The sequence below is a fragment of the Chlorocebus sabaeus genome, chromosome 2, assembly GCF_047675955.1.
Source record: "Chlorocebus sabaeus isolate Y175 chromosome 2, mChlSab1.0.hap1, whole genome shotgun sequence".
NCBI lineage: Eukaryota > Metazoa > Chordata > Mammalia > Primates > Cercopithecidae > Chlorocebus > Chlorocebus sabaeus.
In genome coordinates, this window is record NC_132905.1 from 90,249,118 (window position 1) to 90,268,298 (window position 19,181).

At 47.6% G+C, this 19,181-nt stretch overlaps 1 protein-coding gene across 1 annotated transcript in view; it reads left to right on the plus strand.

The window, feature by feature from the left end:
• Positions 1 to 19,181, plus strand: part of DOP1B (DOP1 leucine zipper like protein B) — a 122,137-nt gene that overhangs the window by 13,800 nt on the left and 89,156 nt on the right. The window lies entirely within an intron of this gene.

The window sequence follows — 19,181 nt, forward strand, 5'->3', positions numbered from 1 at the left end:
TTTGACAAAGGTGACGCTGTCAGGCCCTACCTCAGCCTCGCCTGTGGCGGCTGACATTCACGGAGAGCTCAGTGCGTGCTAAGGAGTCGATGTGCATTATTGTATAATACTTAAAATGTATCTTGAGATTCGTCTCAGTTTCAACCACTTGTGCGAGGCCACTGCCAGCCAGCGGCAGAGTGAGGGCTCAGACCCTGACCAGCCTGGTTCCAAGGCCCATGCTCATGAGCAGAGCCTCCAGCCTTCTTCACGTCAATATCTGTATAGCTCACGTAAGGGGCAAGGGCTGTGCTTCTTTTCTGCCAGGGACCCTGTCTCTGTCACCCAAATGCAATAGGTGCAATTATTAGGCCCGTTTTACCGATGAAGGTTAGCCCACTTGTCCAGTGTCTTATGCAACTGAGTGGTTATTATGGATTGAATTGTTGCCTCCATAAAAAAAAAAACCCTGGAGTCTTAATCCTTGGTACCTCAGTATGTAACTTGATTTGGAAACAGCATTTTTACAGAGCTAATCCAGCTAGAGGAGGTCATTAGGGGGTGGCCCTAATCCATTGTGACTGGTGTCCTGACGAAAAAGGGGAAATATAGACACAGACATGCATGAGGAAAGGCATCATGTGAGGATGAAGGCAGACACCAGGAAGGTGCATCTACAAGCCAAGGAGTGCCAAAGAGTGACAGCAAACTCCTAGCAGGCGGGGGAGAGGCACGGGACAGATTTTCTATGCAGCCTTCAGAAGGAAGCCACTCTCTTGACTCCTTGATTTCAGATTTAACATGAGAGAACACATTTCTGTTGTTGAAGCCACCTGGTGTGTGACGCTTCGTTATAGCAGCCCTAGAATGCTACGACAGTGGTAGGACAAGATCTGTTAACACCTCAGTGCTGGGAATAAGGCATTGAACACTAAGCCCCTGCTCTCATGGAAAGAAATGACGCTTTCTTGGCGAGAGACAGATGACAGATGACTGTGATGTCAGATGCTGAATGCTAAGAAGAAAAATGAACTGGGGAAGTGGGGTATGGAGGAAGGAGGAGGGAGTGCTATTTTAGATGGAGAGAGCACTGACAGCGTGACATTAAAGCAGAGGCCAGGGACGAAGTGAGCAAGCTGGCGGGAAGGGCCATCTGGGGCATGGGCCTGTGTCCAAGGCATGGGAAGGGGACAGGAGTAGCCAGAGGACAGAGTGACCAGAGATACAGCAGGGTCAGGCCACTGATAGGATTTTGCTCTGGCGGGGAGGGGAAGCCACTGAGCTTCCTCCCAGGGAGGCTATGAGCAAGGGAACCTCTGTCTCACCCATTGCAAGAATCCCCTGGGCTGTCACCAAGCACAAGAGCCGGTGTGGAGGCACGCACCTTTGGCCCTGAAATCAGTTCCTGCCGTTACTGGATGTGGAGGGTTTGGATGGTCCTGGAGGGAGCACGTCTTGATCATCATCAGGAATACTTGCTTCTGTGAAACTTGCAACTTCTGCATTCAAGGGTCCCTGATAGGAGCTGATATGAATAAAGAATTTTCTTCACTGGGTGCAGTGGTACATGCCTGTAATCCTAGCACTTTGAGAGGCTGAGGGCAGAAGGATCACTTGAGCCCTGGAGTTTCAGACCAGCTTGGGCAACATGGGGAAACCCTGTCTGTCCAAAAATACAAAAATTATCTGGGCATGGTGTTGCACACCTGTAGTCCAGCTACTCAGAAGGCTGAGGTGGGAAGATCCCTGGAGCCTCAGCCTGGAGCTGTTGCACCACTGCACTCCAGCCTGGGTGACAGAGTGAGACCCTGGCTCAAAAAAAAGGAATTTTTTTTAAGGCTTTGGTGATCATCACATTTCTTGGACTTATGCACAGAAATTCAGTGAGTAAGAGTTGAGAGTTGGGCGGGGTGCAGTGGCTCATGCCTATAATCCCAGCGCTTTGGGAGGTCAAGGCAGCAGATGGATCGCCTGAGGTCAGGAGTTTGAGACCAGCCTGGCCAACGTGGTGAAACCCTGTCTCTATTAAAAATACAAAAAAATTAGCCAGGCATGGTGGCGAGTGCCTGTAGTCCCAGCTACTTGGGAGGCTGAGGCAGGAGAATCACTTGAACCTGGGAGGCAGAGGTTTCAGTGAGCCAGGATTGCACCACTGCACTTCAGACTGGGGGACAGAGCAAGAGTCTGTCTCAAAAAAAAGAGTTGAGAGTTGAATTAGTAAAATTCTTTATAATACAGATTTAAACAATAATTTAGGACACAAAAGCACAACATACTTTTTTTTTAAAGGGAGGTGACTAAATGTTATAATGCATAAACCTGAGATTTGGAGGAGACTCATCCAGTCAGCTCTTTTTACAATTAAGAAAACTGCATCCCAGAAGGTTGTGGTATGTCCAGCTGTAGAAAGATTCTAATGGTATCATTTTCAAACTTGATCTATGTTTCAGTATCATTTTTAGAATTTTTCTGTGTTACGGAATAGTTTATCTTTTTTTTTTTTTTTTTGAGATGGAGTCTCGCTCTGTCGGCCAGGCTGGAATGCAGTGGCACCATCTCGGCTCACTGTAAGCTCCGCCTCCTGGGTTCAAGCAGTTCTACTGCCTCAGCCTCCTGAGTACCTGGGACTACAGGTGCCCACCACTACGTCCGGCTAATTCTTCTTTTGTATTTTTAATAGAGATAGGGTTTCACTGTGTTAGCCAGGATAGTCTCGATCTCCTGACCTCGTGATCAGCCCGCCTTGGCCTCCCAAAGCGCTGGGATTACAGGCATGAGCCACCATACTTGGCCCTGAGAATAGTTTTTTTTTTATAGTTTTTAGTTTCTTTTATAGTTTTTAGGCATATCAGCCTAAATAGGGTAATAGGAATCGGGTAACTTTTGGTTAATGGTTTGTCTGAGACTTCAAGCCGTCATCTTTCCCTGGTTATTTTAGATACATTTTAATCACCAAAATAAACACACTGGAATGCTATTCACCTTTTATTAAAGAAGGAAATTCTGCCGTTTGTGACAACATGGATGAACCTGGAGAACAGTATGTCAAGTGAAATAAGCCAGGCACAGAAAGTCAAATAACCGCATGATCTCACTTACATGTGGAGTGTAAAAAAGTTGAACTCACAGAAGTAGAATAAAATGGTGGTTACCAAGGGTCAGGGGCAGGGTGGGCTGAAATAGGGAGGGGTTGCTCAAAGGATATGAAGTTTCTGTTAGATCAGAGGAATAAGTTGAAGAGATCTGTTGTACAACATGGCACCTATAGTTAATAACAATGTATTGTATACTTGAAAATTGCTAAGAGAGGCTGGGTGCGGTGGCTCACACCTGTAATCCCAGCACTTTGGGAGTCTGAGGCGGGCAGATCACCTGAGGTCAGGAGTTCGAGACCAGCCTGGCCAACATGATGAAACCCCATCTCTACTAAAAATACAAAAATTAGCTGGGCATGCTGGCAGGCGCCTGTAATCCTAGCTACTCGGGAGGCTGAGGCAGGAGAATCACTTGAACCCGGGAGGCAGAGGTTGCAGTGAGCTGAGATCATGCCACTGCACTCCAGCCTGGGCAATAAGAATGAAACTCCATCTCAAAAAAAAAAAAGAAAGAAAATTGCTAAGAGAATAGATATTAAGTGTTTCTCATCACAAAAATGATAAAATATTGGTAATGCATGTGTTAATTAACTTGATTTAGATGTTTCACAATGTATACATATTTCATATGTTGCATATGAAAATTTTGCATAAAAAAATTTTGTCAATTGAAAAAAATTTTTTTTGTTTGTTTTTTGTTTTTTGAGACAGGATCTGGCTGTCTCACAGGCTGGAGTGCAGTAGCACAGTCATGGCTCACTGAAGCCTCAACCTTCGGGGCTCAAGTGATCCTCCTACCTCAGCTCCTGAGTAACTGGGACTACAGGCATATGTATGCCATCATGCCCACCTAATTTTTGTAATTTTTGTAGAAGCGGGATTTTGCTATGTTGCCCAGGCTGGTCTTGAACTCCTGGGCTGAAGTGATCCACCCACCTCAGCCTCCCAAAGTGCTGGGATTGTAAGCATAAGCCACGTTGCCCAGCCCAAGAAAAACATTTTAATCAAGTACCTTTTGAGTCCTGAACCCACGTGCTCTACCAAGCATGATTTACAGCTTTGATTTTGGAAATGAAGGCTCATAGAAATAAGTTAACTCTGGATTTAAAAATCCTATCATTAAAGCTTTTTTTAAAAAAAGAAAAAAGTCGTAATGGTCCTAAATGAACCAGTTTTTTTTTTTTTTTTTTTTTTTTTTTTACTGCTTTTATCTGATGACATACTACAGTTTCACAGAGCAGCCATTAATAGGAAGGGCAATATGAGGTCTGTGGTGTCACACAGTTCAGCTTCCGGAGTCTTCATCACTTAGCTACAAGCACCTCCTGTTTAAAGCAGAGCCTCCTGATTGTGGTGTTTCAGAATTAGTGCTGCAGTGTGGTGGGAAGAACATGGGCTGGAGTTTGGAGACCTGGTGAACTACTCTAGCCATTTACAGATTGGCTGCAAGACCTCTTTACCTAAAAACTTGGTGAGAGGCCTGGTGTGGTGGCTCACGCCTGTAATCCCAGCACTTTGGGAGGCCAAGGTGGGTGGATCACCTGAGGTCAGGAGTTCGAGACCAGCCTGGCCAACGGCGTGATGGTGGACACCTGTAATCCCAGCTGCTCGGGAGACTGAGGCCAGATAATTTCTTAAACCTGGGTGGCGGAGGTTGCAGTGAGCTGAGATTGCACCACTGCACTCCAGCACTCCAGCCTGGGTGACCACAAACCAAAGTAATAAATTAATTAATAAAAACTTGGTGAGTCCAACAGATTCCTTCTTTTTTTTTTTTTTTTTTGAGGCTGGTGTGCAATGGCATGATCTCAGTTCACTGCAACCTCTGCCTCCTGGGCTCCGGTCATCCTCCTGCCTCAGCCTCCCAAGTAGCTGAGACTGTAGGCAGGTGTGCACTACCACCATGCCTGGCTAATTTTTGTATTTTCTTTTTGTAGAGACAGGGTTTCACTGTGTTGCCCAGGCTGGTCTCAAATTCCTGAGCTCGAGTGATCTTCGCAAAGTGCTGGAATTATAGGCGTGAGCCACCGTACCTGTCCAGGATCCTGATTTTTTACCACTGCCTGAATCAACTCCTCTTCCCTGTTGACTAGTATTAGTTCACATAAGCCCTCTTCAGCTTGGAGACTGTGTTAGTCTGCCAGGGCTGCCATAACAAAATACCACTGGCAGAGTGAATTAAACAACAGAATTGTTTTTTCACAGTTCGGGAGGCCAGAAGTCCAAGATCAATGTGTCGGCAGGATTGGTTCCTCTGAGGCCTCTCTGCTTGTCTTGGAGATGGTGTCTTCTCCCAGGGTCCTCACAGGATCATCCCTCCGAATGTATCTGTGTCCAAATTTCTTCTTTTTTTTTTTTTGAGATGGAGTCTCACTTTGTTGCCCAGGCTGGAGTGCAGTGGCATGATCTCGTCTCACTGCAATCTCCACCTCCCAGATCCTCCTGCTTAAGCCTCCAGAGTAGCTGGGATTACGGGTGCCTGCCACCACACCCAGCTAATTTTTGTATTTTTAGTAGGGATGGGGTTTCACCATGTTGACTAGGCTGTTCTGGAACTCCTAACCTCAAGTGATCCACCCGCCTTGGCCCCTCAAAGTGCTGGGATTACAGGCGTGAGCCACTGCGCCTGGCCCAGATTTCCTCTTCTCATAAGGACACCAGTCAGACTGCATTAGGACTCACCCTAACTGCTTCATTCTACTTTGATTACCTCTTTAAAAATCCTGTCTCCAGCCAGGTATGGTGGCTCATGCTTATAATCCCTTGGCTTGTGGGAGGCCACGGTGGGTGGATCACTTGAGGTCAGGAGTTCAAGACCAGCCTGGCCAACATGGCGAAATCCTGTCTCTACTGCAAATACAAAAATGATCTGGGTGTGATGGCACATGCCTGTAATCCCAGCTACTCAGGAGGCTGAGGCAGGAAAATTACTTGAACCCAGAAGACAGAGGATGCAAAAGCCAAGATTGCGCCACTGTTCTCTAGCCTGGGCAATAGAGTGAGACTCTGTCAAAAAAAAAACAAAAACAAAAACAAAACAAAGCAAAACAAAAAAAAACCTGTCTCCAAATACAGTCTGAGTCTCAGGTGAAGGTCAGGAAGGGCTTTGCCATAGGAGTTTGAGAGGGATACAGTTCAACCATGACAGAGTGTGATGAGGAGGTGCAGGCTGTCTCTCCACCTGTAATCTGTTTACAAAGCTGATTTCTGGTGGAAGCCCAGATGGTCTTGTATCACACACCTAGTGGAGGAACAGAGGAAGTGTGATTTCTTTAGTCTTGTTCGTGGTCCAGGAGCCCAGTGAGCTTTGGCTTTGGGGTGTGTGCGTGTGTGTGTGCATGCGTGCGTATGTGTGCGTGTGTGTGCTTGTGCGTGTGTGTGCACGTGTGTGTGCCTGTGCATGTGCGTGTGTGCGTGCATGTGCATGTGTGTGTGCGTATGCATGTCCATGCATGTGTGCGTGCGTGCATGTGTGTGGTGATACAGTGACGTACCCAGAACTGCTGAGTCAAGAAAGCCTTCCAGGTGATTTGTGCCCCCTGCACTGCATGCCAAGAGCTCTGCACCAGCTTATTCATGGGGCACTGCATTGTGGGGGTATCCTGCATGTTTGCTGGGGATGGTCCTTTCAGCCTTCCTCCCCCACTGGAGCCTTGGTGCTGCTGCCACAGTTAGCTCTGCACTGCTTATCCCTGCTGGCCAGACCCTGCATTGCTCAGTGGCCTGGAACAAGGCCACCAGCCCTGCCAGCCTCCTTGTGTATGAGCTGTACCTTTCGGCCTGCGGGGTGCCTGGTTTCATCTCAGCATCTCACTTGTAGGGCCTCATCTGTTAGAGCGTGACACCTAAATTTGGGGCTGTGATTTTAGCCATTTTCCAGCAACGTTTGTTCTGATGACCTCGGTGGCTGTGACTGTGAGGGTGGAGGTGGTCAGGTAAGTGCAGGGCCAGGGTCATTGTGGAATGATAAAGGCCTGAATTGCTTGAGAAGAGACCAAATGGAAAGGATGCTGTTGATGGGAATTCTTGATGGGCTTCACATTAAACTAGATCCTGTACCTCTGCAGGAGAGGGGCCAGCCCAGCATCCATTTGTCTCTGGCAGTGTCCTGATGCTTTTGGCACCAGGATTTTAAAGATGCAGATCCAACTCCCATTTCTCTTTCTCTCCTCTCCCCTCCCCTCACCTCCCGTTTCTTTTGAGACAGAGTCTCACTCTGTTGCCCAGGCTGGAGGGCAGTGACCCAATCTTGGCTCACTGCAACCTCCTCCTCCTGGTTCAAGTGATTCTCCTGCCTCAACCTCCTGAGTAGCTGGGATCACAGGCATACACCACCATACCTGGCACATTTTTTTGTATTTTTATTAGAGATGGGGTTTCGCCATGTTGGCCAGACTGGTCTTGAACTCCTGACCTCAGGTGATCCTCTTGCCTTGGCCTCCCAAAGTGCTGGGATTACAGACGTGAGCCACTGTACCCAGCCCTAACTTCCATTTCTAAGGTGTGGCAAAGGCTGCTGAATAACTTTGCTGTCATTCTGTTGTGATTGCCATGCTGGGGCTCTGATGACATTGCAGCTTCGCCCCTTACCCCAGGTTATCTGAAGGAGCTGAGGATGTGCAAGGGCACTGCTACCCCAGGCTTGACAGCAGCCTCAGTGAGGGCCACTCACACTGCAAGGTCGAGGTGGTCTTTTTGAAAAGAGCATTTCTCTTTGCTGAAAAGAGTCTGATGTGCTTTTCAATAATTTGTAACCAGGATAGTCTATTTATTTTGTGTTTGAGTGAAGGAATATTTTTGCCATTCTTCCTTTCAGGTCTGCTGTGGGGATGGAGGTAGTCCATATTTAGAGATGAATTACTCCTCCAGTGCTGTGATTTAAATGGCCCTTCCAAAGTTCATGCTGAAACTTAACCCCAATATGACAATATTGGGGTGGGGGGGCCTTTAAAAGGTGATTGGATCATGAGGGCTTTGTTCTCATAAATGGGTTACTCGATTTATGAATTAATGCATTGATGGGTTATCCTGGGTGAGGAACTGGTAGCTAAATAAGAAGAGGAAGAGAGGCCTGAGCTAGCATTAGCATGCTCAGCCTCCTTGCCATGTGATATCCTGCGCCACTTGGGGACTCTGCAGAGAGTCTCCACCGGCAAGAAGGCCCTCACCAGATGCAGCCCCTTCAGCCTCTGTAACTGCAAAAAGTGAATTTATTTTCTTTATAAATGACCCAGTTTCAGGTATTCTGTGATAAGCAACAGAAGATAGACTAAAACATCCAGTAACCTAACAGAATTGAGTTTATGGATGAGGAAAAGGGTTTGTGACCCAGCTACAGTATGTAAATTCTGCCCAGAAAGTCGGGAGCTAGAAACTGCGTGTCAGGCCTTGGTATGGAAGGTGCTGTGGACTGAACTGTGTTTCTCCTCCTCCCCTCGAACCCATATGCTGAAGTCCTCACCCCAGTGTGGCTGTATATCAAGGTAGGATCTTTGGCAGATGATTTAGGTTAAATGAGGTCATGAGGATGAGACCCTAATTTAATAGGACTGTGGCCTTACAAGAACAGGAAGAGGCCAGGCGCCGTGGCTCACACTTGTACTCTCAGGACTTTGGGAGGCTCAGGCGGGTGGATCACTTGAGCCCAGGAGTTTGAGACCAACCTGGACAACATGGGAAAACCCCATCTCTACAAAAAAAAAAAAAAAAAAAAAATTAGCCTGGTGTGGTAGCATGCACCTGTAGTCTCAGCTACTTGGGAGGCTGAGGTGGGAGGTTTGCTTGAGCCCAGGAGTCTCTTAAAAAAAAAAAAAAGAAGAGGAAGAGACAGACATCCTCCCACCTCCCACCATGTGAGGACACAGTGAGGAGATGGCTGTCTGCAAGTCAGGAAGAGAGCTGAAACTGTTGGCACTTTGATCGTGGACTCCCAACCTACAGAACTGGGAGAAGTACATTTCTGTTGTTTCAGCCACCCACTCTGTAGTATTTTGTTACAGCAGCCTGGGCCAACTAATACAGAAGGAACTAAGTTAAACTTGTATTTTTCAGAAAAAAAAAAAAAAACACAACTGTTTGAACAGGAATACCAACATTCAAGGTTGTATTTGAGTCACATACAGGCATTCCCATTTACCTATCTTTTAAAAATAGTCTTTTCCTTTTAAATTTCTTTCCAACTTTATTGGACATACAATAAACTTCAGGCATTTAAAAGTGTATGAAGAATTTTGACATAACGTTTATCGCTGTGAAACCATCACCGCAATCAAGACAATGAGCATGGATCTGTCACCCGCGGAAGTTTCCTCCTGCTCTTTGTCCTCTCCCTCCCTCCCTTGTCCCCAGACAACTGCTGATCTGTTTTCTGTCACCATAGATTTGTTTGCATTTTCTGAAAGTTTATATAAATGCAATCCCACAGTATGTGCCTTCTCTCTCCTCTTCTGGTCTGGCTTCTTTCACTCAGCAAAGCTATTTTGAGAGTGATTCAGGCTGTTGTGTACATCAGAGGTTCCTTCTTTTTTACTGCTGAGTCAGAGTTCATGGATATGTACAATTTCTTTATCCATTTCCCATTAGTGGACATTTGGGTTGCTTCCAGTAGGTACACGTTTAATTTTTTAAGAAGCTGCCAAAGTGATTTTATCGTTTTACCTTCCCAGCTGCAGCGTATGAAAGCTCCAGTTCGCCCCCATCCTCTTCAACACTTGGTATGGTCAGTCTTTTTCACTTTGGTCATTTTAATGAGAGTGTAATACTCTCTTATTGTGGCTTCTGCATTTCTCACGTGACAGATGATTAGAAAGTCAGTAAGTGGTCATTGTAACTTTGTTTTACTTCCATAGACACATAACATAAAGATCACCGTAAGAATCTTCACTGTTTTATTGTATGTAATAGCAAAAAATTGGGAGCTACCACCCCTGGTGGGGGAGTAGTTGTGAAACAAGTCATGGAACGACAATATAATGCACACACAGCCGTGGAACCAAGTAGACTGGTAGTTACTAACATGAAAAATGCTTATAAATAAGGGGGCAAAAAAGCACAGGCGAACAGTTTACGTATAGCCCACTCAATCTCGTGTGTGTGTGAGAGAAAGGGAGGGGGTACTGTATAGGAGTGGACAAGATCTCGAAGCCCCTTATTGTTGAACTAGTGTATTTCCAGTTTTTCACGACTTTGAATAAAGCTGTGATGAACATCTTTACGCACGTGGCTATTTTTGTCAAGATAAATTGCTAGAGGTGGAATAGCTGGGTCAGTGGACATACAGTTAAGCCTCTGGACACATGGGTATGTGCTGGCCTTTATTTGCCCCACTCCTCTGCCTGCACAGATGCCAGAGTCACAGGCTGTCACCTGCTGTACTTTGTCATGTGTTTATCCAGCAGGACCACATTCTCTGCCCCAATCTTGTCACTCTTCTGATTCCAGAATTTCTCCACCACTCCCATGTTGGGAGCATTAGGATAATTTATAAATTAAAAAAAAAATGCAGGGGGTTATTGATATTAACCATTATAGATAATAACAGTTTAGACTATTCTGGGAAGAAGTGACATCTTTACACACTTGGGACCTTCCCTTTAGAAATGTGGTAGTTCCCATCATTCATTAAGATGTACTCACTTTGCTGGCCACAGTGGCTCTCACCTGTAATCCCAGCGCTTTGGGAGACTGAGCAGATCACCTGTGGTCAGGAGTTCAAGACCAGCCTGACCAACATGGTGAAACCTCATCTCTACCAAAAATACAAAAAATTAGCTGGGTGTGGTGGCGCACACCTGTTAGTCCCAGCTACTTGGGAGGCTGAGGCAGGAGGATCACTTGAACCCAAGAGGCAGAGGTTGCAGTGAGCTGAGATCAGGCCTGGGCAATAGATGGTGCTCCAGCCTAGGCAAAAGAGTGAAACTCGGTCTCAAAAAAAAAAAAAAAAAAAAAAAGTGGCTGGGCACAATGGCTCATGCCTGTAATCCCAGCACTTTGGGAGGCCAAGGCAGATGGATCACCTGAGGTCAGGAGTTTGAGACCAGCTTGGCCAACATGGCAAAACCCCGTCTCTACTAAAAATACAAAAATTAGCTGGGCATGGTGGCGTACACCTGTATTCCCAGCTACTTGGGAGACTGAGGCATGAGAATCACTTGAACCCATGAGACAGAGGTTGCAGCGAGCTGAGATTATGCCACTGCACTCCAGCCTGGGTTGTCAGAGAGAGTAAGACTGTGTCTCAAAAAAAAAAAAAAAAAAAGTATTCACTTGTGTCCTTAGGAGTTCTTCTTACATAAGACCTTCCTGTTCCTCAAGTATGTTAAGTATTTTATACATGTGTCTTTGCTATTGTAAATGGGATTGTTTTCCTCAGGTAGACAGGTGTACCATCAACCAATACTGATTTGTATTTTTATTTTTTCCTAATGTTTTGCTAGCATTTCCTGGAACAGTGTTGAATAGCAATGTTACTCTCAGTGTATTAACCATATAATGTTGGCTGCTGTAACAAAGAAGTCCAAAATCAATGCCCTTGGTATAGTTGAAGTTTATCCTCACTCATGTATCAGTTAAGCATATTATTCAGATGGATGGGCAGCTCTCTTCTACATGGTCATTTCAGAAACTCAAGCCAGGACTCTTGTCTTCTTTTTTTTTTTTGTTTTTGAGACAATCTTGCTCTGTCAGCCAGGCTGGAGTGCAGTGGCACGATCTCGGCTCACTGCAACCTCCGTCTCCCAGGCTCAAGCAATTCTCCTGCCTCAGCCTCCCGAGTAGCTGGGGTTACAGGCGTGCACCACCACACCTGGCTAATTTTTGTATTTTTAGTAGAGATGGGGTTTCACCATGTTGGCCAGGCTGGTTACGAACTCCTGACCTCAGGTAATCCACCCGCCTCAGCCTCCCAAAGTGCTGGGATTACAGGTGTGAGCCACCACGCCCAGCTCAGGACTCTGTCTTCTTGAACACATGACTTTCACGGTTTCTGTGTTCATTCCTATTCTGTCCCACAGGAAGAGAGGAGGACACAGAGAAGCACAAATACTGAGGTTTTAACAAGCCAGGTCCTGATGGCACGTGTTATGTCCACCCGTGCCTCCCAGGGAGACTGGGCAGCCATGGCCCAGCTGCAGCCCTAACTGCAGAAGAAGGGAGCCGTGATTTGGGTGGGCCAGGTCCAGTGCCTGCACTCACCTGGCGTGCACTGAGTTTAATGGAAGAGTCTGTAGTGTTTCGCCGTTATCTCTGCCCTGTGACCTCCCCTGTTTCTTGTCTCATAAAGGATCAGTTTATTCCTTGGTTACTAACTTTAATAACTACTTATCTTTATATGGCAAGAAAGGCATGTGATTTCATTACCTGATCAACATGTCAAGTATTGAATTGCTTTTTGCCAGACATCACAGTTCTGCCTTCCATATTACTCTTGTGTTTGGGGGTGATTTTTGTACTTAGGCTAGATTTTCCCATCACCTAAGATGTGCCTGGGAAGCAAATATGTTGGAAAATAATCTAATTCAGATTTGTGTAATTTGGGAAGGAGCCTGGAGTTGGAGCACCTGGGGTCATGTTCAGACTCACCACTTACTTCTGAGATTGGGGCAGACTCACTGATTACCTACCTTGATAACCATTCTCCCCTCTTCTTTCTTGCCAATAGAGAACCCCAGTTATATTTGGGGATCACGTGGTGATGTGCTCCAGCAGTAAATGTTACTGTCCTAGGACTTCATCCTAGAAATCCTGTTTTCCTTGGCAGGGATTAATTTCAAGGTGAGCACGTGACCTGCTCTTGCCCAATGAGAAATTCAGGAAAGGCTGCAGGGTGGCTGCTGGAAAGGTTTTCTTCTCATACAAAGAGACAAAAAGGAGCACACACTGCCATGACAGGGAAAGACAGGTTAAGAGTCAACTCACTGACAGGGTGTGCTGGCTCACATCTATAATCCCAGCACTTTGAGAGGCTGAGGCGGGAGGCCGGCTTGAGACCAGGAGTTTGAGACCAGCCTGGGCAACATAGCCAGACCCCATCTCTACAATAAAAGTTAAAATTAGCCAGGTGTGATAGTGTGTACCCGTGGTCCCAGCTAGTTGGGAGGTTGAGGCAGGAGAACTGCTTGAGCCCAGAAGGTTGAGGCTACCATGAGCTATGTTTGCACAACTGTACTTCAGCCTGAGCCACAGAGCAAGACCTTGTCTTAAAAAAAAGAGCCGACTCATCATTGGCAGCATGTAAGGCACCAAAATGCTTGGATCTTTTGGGGATGTCACTGAGCCCTTGCATGAACCACATGCAGAAATAAGCTCCTGTATCCCTGGTTTCCCAGCCTTGGCATGCTGTGGCATGGCAGACATTCTGGCTGCGGGTAGGTGGTGGTCTGTGCACTGCAGGATGTTTTGTTTTGTTTAAGAGACAGGGTCTTACTATATTGCCCAGGCCAGAGTGCAGGGACTGTTTACAGATGCAGTCATAGCTCACTACAACCTCACACAATCCTCTCGCCTCCGCCTCCCGAGTAGCTGGGATCGCAGGTGTGTGCCACCGTGTCCAGCTCTCTGTAGGATGCTTATTCCCATCCTGGCCTCCCTGACTTCAGTCCAGTAGATGCCAGCGTCACCCCCTCCTCCACCCAAAGTTGTAACAGCCAGAAATGTTTCCACACATTGCCAAATGTCCCCTGAAGGCAAAATTTCCCCCGTTGAGAACCACTGCTGTAGACCTTTGGTTTTGTGAGGCAATACATTTCTTCATTTAAACCTGTATGGCTGGATGGTCTGTTCTTTACAGCCCACACATGTCCTTGCTGAGCTCACAACCCTGGACCATCCTTAACCCCAGAGCCAGAGCCTGTTTCTTCTGCAGGCTGATGTAGATGTACTTGTCTGTTGACAGTAAAGGTTTTTTGTGCATCCTTAAAAGGTGCAGTGTCTCGCAGCCGTTGGAGCGGTTTCTGGCTGGGAGCAGGACTCCTACAGAGCAGTTGCGGAGGACCTTCCGTCTCCCATGGCGGAGGCACCATTCCAAGTACAGAACCTTTGTTGTGTTTTGGAGGGGGTCTTGTGCTTCTAGCACCTGCCACCTCTGCCAGCCGCAGCACTCTGCCTCTTTGTTCTGAGTGCCTGGGACGGAGTTGTATAGTTGCTGCCTTTTGGAGAGAGGAGTCAGCTTTGGGCTTGAATGTATCTGGAGATAGCCCAGCTTTCATGCCGTCTTCACATTTCCTGTGTACGTGGGTTTTGTTGTTGTTGTTGTTGTTTAGACGTAGTCTTGGTCTGTCGCCCAGGCTGGAGTGCAGTGGTGCAGTCTCAACTCACTGCAACCTCTGTCTCCCAGGTTCAAGCTATTCTCCTGCCTCAGCTTCCCAAGTAGCTGGGACTATAGGCACACACCACCACGCCTGGCTAATTTTTGTTTTTTGCTTTTTCTATTTTTTTTTTTTTTTCTTTTTTTTGAGACAGAGTCATACTCTGTCGTCCAGGCTGGAGAGCAGTGGCGTGATCTTGGCTCACTCCAACCTCCGCCTCCCAGGTTCAAGTGATTCTCCTGCCTCAGCCTCCCGAGTAGCTAGGATTACAGATGTGCACCACCACACCCGGCTAATTTTTATATTTTTAGTAGAGATGGGATTTCACCATGTTGGCCAGGCTGGTCTCAAACTCCCGACCTCAGGTGATCCACCTGCCTTGGCCTCCCAGAGTGCTGAGATTACAGGTGTGAGCCACCGCGCCTGGCCTAATTTTTGTATTTTTAGTAGAGATGGGTTTCGCTGTGTTGCCCAGGCTGGTCTTGAACTCCTGACCTCAAGTGATCCACCTACCTTTGCCTCCCAGTGGTGGGATCACAGGCATGAGCCACCGCGCCCAGCCCCTGTATATGCTGTTAAAGGCCCCTTCCCACTCAGCTGCCGAGAGCTGGTTCTTTCACAGGCCTCCTCTTCCCATGCAAGTAGCTTAGGGCAGCAGGACGAGAAAGCTCGAGGAGGAAGACCACAGACTGGATTCAGAACAGGCCATCGTGGAGAGCTGTGTGCTTCGCCACTGGCCTGAGGCTCTGCATTCTCCTTGGTGCTCAGGCTGCCCGGCATACACAAGTGCTGTCCCAGCAGGCAGCCCACATGCGCTTCAGGTGTGGGAGGCTCTGCGGGCTGCGGGGAACCGGATCACTGTGAGAGGTTGAGGCTGGAGCTCTGAACAGCCACTCTGCACCCTCTCTGCTGTAGCACTGAGGATCAGGAAGACCTCTGGGAGTTCTCTAGAAGAAGGAACTGGGGGGAAGAGATAACATCTCATTTCATCAGAGCATGCCAGTTCTGTTCTGGATGTGATTTTTGAAGAATATTGAGTTCTACCAGTAGGACTTTGGGGACTGAAACCTGTTGAGGATTCGTAATAAGACTCTGTCCCCAAGGCGTTCTTTCTTTTCTTCTGTCTCTAACAAGCAGGTTTCCCTATAAGCTTTGCTGTTTGTTAAACAGATCATTTGTATGTAGATTAAAATATGTTTAAAAATTAGAAAAATAATATTTCCTGATACTATGTCATTTTATATTTTTAATGGTATGATTACTATTATTTGATTTTCTGGTTTGTGATGATAAATGCATAAGAATGGCAGTGTTCTCTGCATCATGTACATTTCAAGGTGTAGACTGTGTTCTGAAGGGTGAGTTGGCCTCACATCCTTACCTTCTTTTCCTGTGATTTATTACAGAACTCAGCTGCCTTCACCTCCTCCTGCCATTTTTCACCACTTCTGAGACTGTTAGCTCTTAGACCCCTGTATAGAACAATTTCCTTTGTGAGCCCATATTATATGCCTGCCACCATTGTTTTTCAAACCTAGGATCCTCCAAACCCGGTGCCACTCAGCCTCTTCTACTGACGAAGAAACTGGAGTTCAGAAGCTTGCTTGCAGCTTCCCAGGTATACGACGAGTATTTCAGGTCGGCCAGCGCCTTGTGAAGCCCACACTCCAGGGTTGAGGGCAACACGGGACAATGTCGGGAAGGCTGAGGAAGTGCTGTGCCATTGCAAAAGAATAAAATAAAATAAGTCTAGAAATGCGGAAGGTACTATACAGCATCACAGCTACCTAACTTTCCTCTGTGGGAAGACAGGGAAAATAGGCGTTAGTGGCAAGACGGAGTGGCCTTGAGTCTAAGTGTCATAATAAATTCTGACAGGAGAAATAAGGGGCGGCATGTGCACGTGTGTGCTGCAGCTTACCCGCCGTGAGGCAGCGGTGAGTTTGTTGCCTTGTGTTTTAAGAAGTAATTTTCTGGGCCGGGCGTGGTGGCTCACACCTGTAACCCCAGCATTTTGGGTGGCCAAGGCGGGTGGATCACTTGAGGTCAGGAGTTTGAGACCAGCCTGGCCAACATGGTGAAACCTCGTCTCCACTAAAAATAAAAAATTAGCTGGGCGTGGTGGCGGGCGCCTGTAATCCCAGCTACTCGGGAGGCCGAGGCACGAGAATTGCTTGAACCCCAGGAGGCGGAGGTTGCAGTGAGCTAAGATCGTGCCACTGCACTCCAGCCTGGACAATAGAGCAAGATTCGTCTCAAAAAAAAAAAAAAAGAAGTGATTTTCTGATCTAGCATATGGATTCCTGAGTCATCTTAACTAAGAGATTGGGAACAGCCTGTGTTGTTGACAGGCTCTATTGCTCATGACTTGTGCATGTGTACACGTGTGGGGTGTGTGTATACGTGTGTGTGTGTATGCAGTGTATATGTGTGGAATGTGTATGTGCATGTGTATAAGGTGTGTGTGTATATGGGAAGAATGTATGTATGTATTTGTGTGCTTGCATGTGTGGACATGTGTATGCATATCCAGTGTTAACCCTGACACACTGGGGAAGTGGAAATAGAATGAATACTCTGGATGTTTCAGCTGCTTTTTGAGTTTATCCTGCGTGACCAGCTTATGAGTAGGTGATAGCACATTTTTGGTCACCTACAGTACTTCCTCAGCCTCCCCTGACATGTCTGCATGTTCCACCCGTATCCCCGGAGTGTGGGCTTTGCAGGGCACTGGCGGACCTGAAATACTCTGCACACTGGGAAGCTGCAGGCAAACCTCTGAGCTCTAGCTCGTTCTTCAGTAGAAGGGGCTGAGTGGTGCCAACTTTGGAGGATTCCAGGTTTCAGAAATAATGGGTGAGAAAGCAGAGCCTCGGAGCTATCCAGTGACTTGTGACAGGCTTGCTCAGATGAGAGCTGGAGCCTGGACTCAGATCCAGGCCTGCTGTTCGGAGCCTGGCCTCTGTCACAGTTCCCCTCCCATTGACTTCTGGAGCTCGTCTTAGGAACTCGACCAGCGACCAGTAAAACATTCCCTCCACAGCAGAGCCACCTCTGGGTAAACTGATAAAAATGAGTTTCTGAACCGGCCAAGCTGCCAAGGCTCAGGCCTTGACTTCAGCAATGTCATTTCCCCCACAGATGGTGAGTGGGTGCTGGCCACAGTCAAGCATCCACTGTGCTCTTCCCCCAAGGCCTGGCCTGGATGAGCTGGCTGCTCCGCCCCTCCCCTCCCTTCCCCTCCCCTCCCTTCCCCTCCCCTCCCCTCCCTTCCCCTCCCCTCCCTTCCCCTCCCCTCCCTTCCCCTCCCTTCCCCTCCCCTCCCCTCCCTTCCCCTCCCCTCCCCTCCCCTCCTCTCCTCTCCCCTCCATTCCTCTTCTCTCCCCTCCCCTCCCCTGTCAAGCGGGTGCTTGACTGTGGCCAGCACCCACTCACCGTCTGTTGGGGGAACGACATTGCTAAAGCCAAGGCCTGGCTTTCGACAGAGTCTCGCTCTGTCCCCAGGCTGGAGGGCAGTGGCACCATCTCGGCTCACTGCAACCTCCACCTCCCGGGTTCAAGTGATTCTCCTGCCTCAGCCTCCAGAGTAGCTAGGATTACAGGAGGCTGCTACCACACCTGGCTAATTTTTGTATTTTTTTTTTAGTAGAGACAGGGTTTCACTATGTTGGCCAGGCTGGTCTTGAACTCCCAATCAGGTGATGCGCCTTCCTCGGCCTTCCAAAGTGCTGGGATTATAGGCATAAGCCACCATGCCCAGCCTATTTATTTTATTTTTTATTTTATTTTTGAGACAGGGTCTCACTCTGTTGCCCAGGCTGGAGTGCAGAGGTGTGATCGTAGCTCACCACAGCCTTGATCTCCTAGACTCAAGTGATCCTCCTGCTTCAGCCTCCAGAGTAGCTGGGACTACAGGTGCACGTCACCATGCCCAGCTAATTTTTGTATTTTTTGGTAGAGACAGGGTTTTGCCATGTCGTTGGTCTGCAACTCTTGGACTGAAGTAGTTCACCCACCTTGGCCTCCCAAAGTGCTGGGCTTACAGGCATAAGCCACTGCACCTGGCCTGCCTCTTTTTTTTTCTGAGCATGCTTTTAAAATCTCTAGTAGGTGATATACTCAGCCTTCAGTTCTGCTCCTACTCAAGCAGCATAGTAATTTTAAGAACGTTTTAAAAGAAAAAAAATGCATATTCTAATGTGTCTCCTTACCTGATGCAGAAAATGGAGTTAGCCTGAGTGACCCATTCCTTGCTAGCAGCTTTATTGGAAGCTGGGATTTGGGGATGTGGATGTCATAACTCATGCTGAGAGCTGATTCATCGCGTGCATGGCCCTGTTAGGGTTCAGCTGACTTAGGTAAATAGAACACAATGATATTTCAGCTGTGACCTTTCAGAGAAGGAAGCTCCTTGTTTACATACGAGTTATAGCAGCATTGCTCTCCCAGTTCAACAAAAGCTGGTCTCACTGGTTACCTGTGGAACCCTGACTCCCTGAGATGGCTCTCGACAGCCTTGCCTGGTGCCTGTTTTCCAGCTTATCTCTTGCCACCACCACTCCCTCAAGCTGGCAAAGCAACTGGGTCATGCCATTTCAGGCAAGGGGGAATGCCACACCGTGAGCACTTGGGAAGTCACGGCCAAGTGCTGGTCTGTTACGGCTCTGCGTCTGTTCCATTTTCATCCTGTCTAAAGGGCACTAACAGTGCCCCCTGGCAAGTGGTTCACTAAGTGTTCGAGCCTGTGCCACCTGGCCTCCCCGACTCACTGTGCCACTGTGCAGCTTCCTTTCAGTGGCATGGA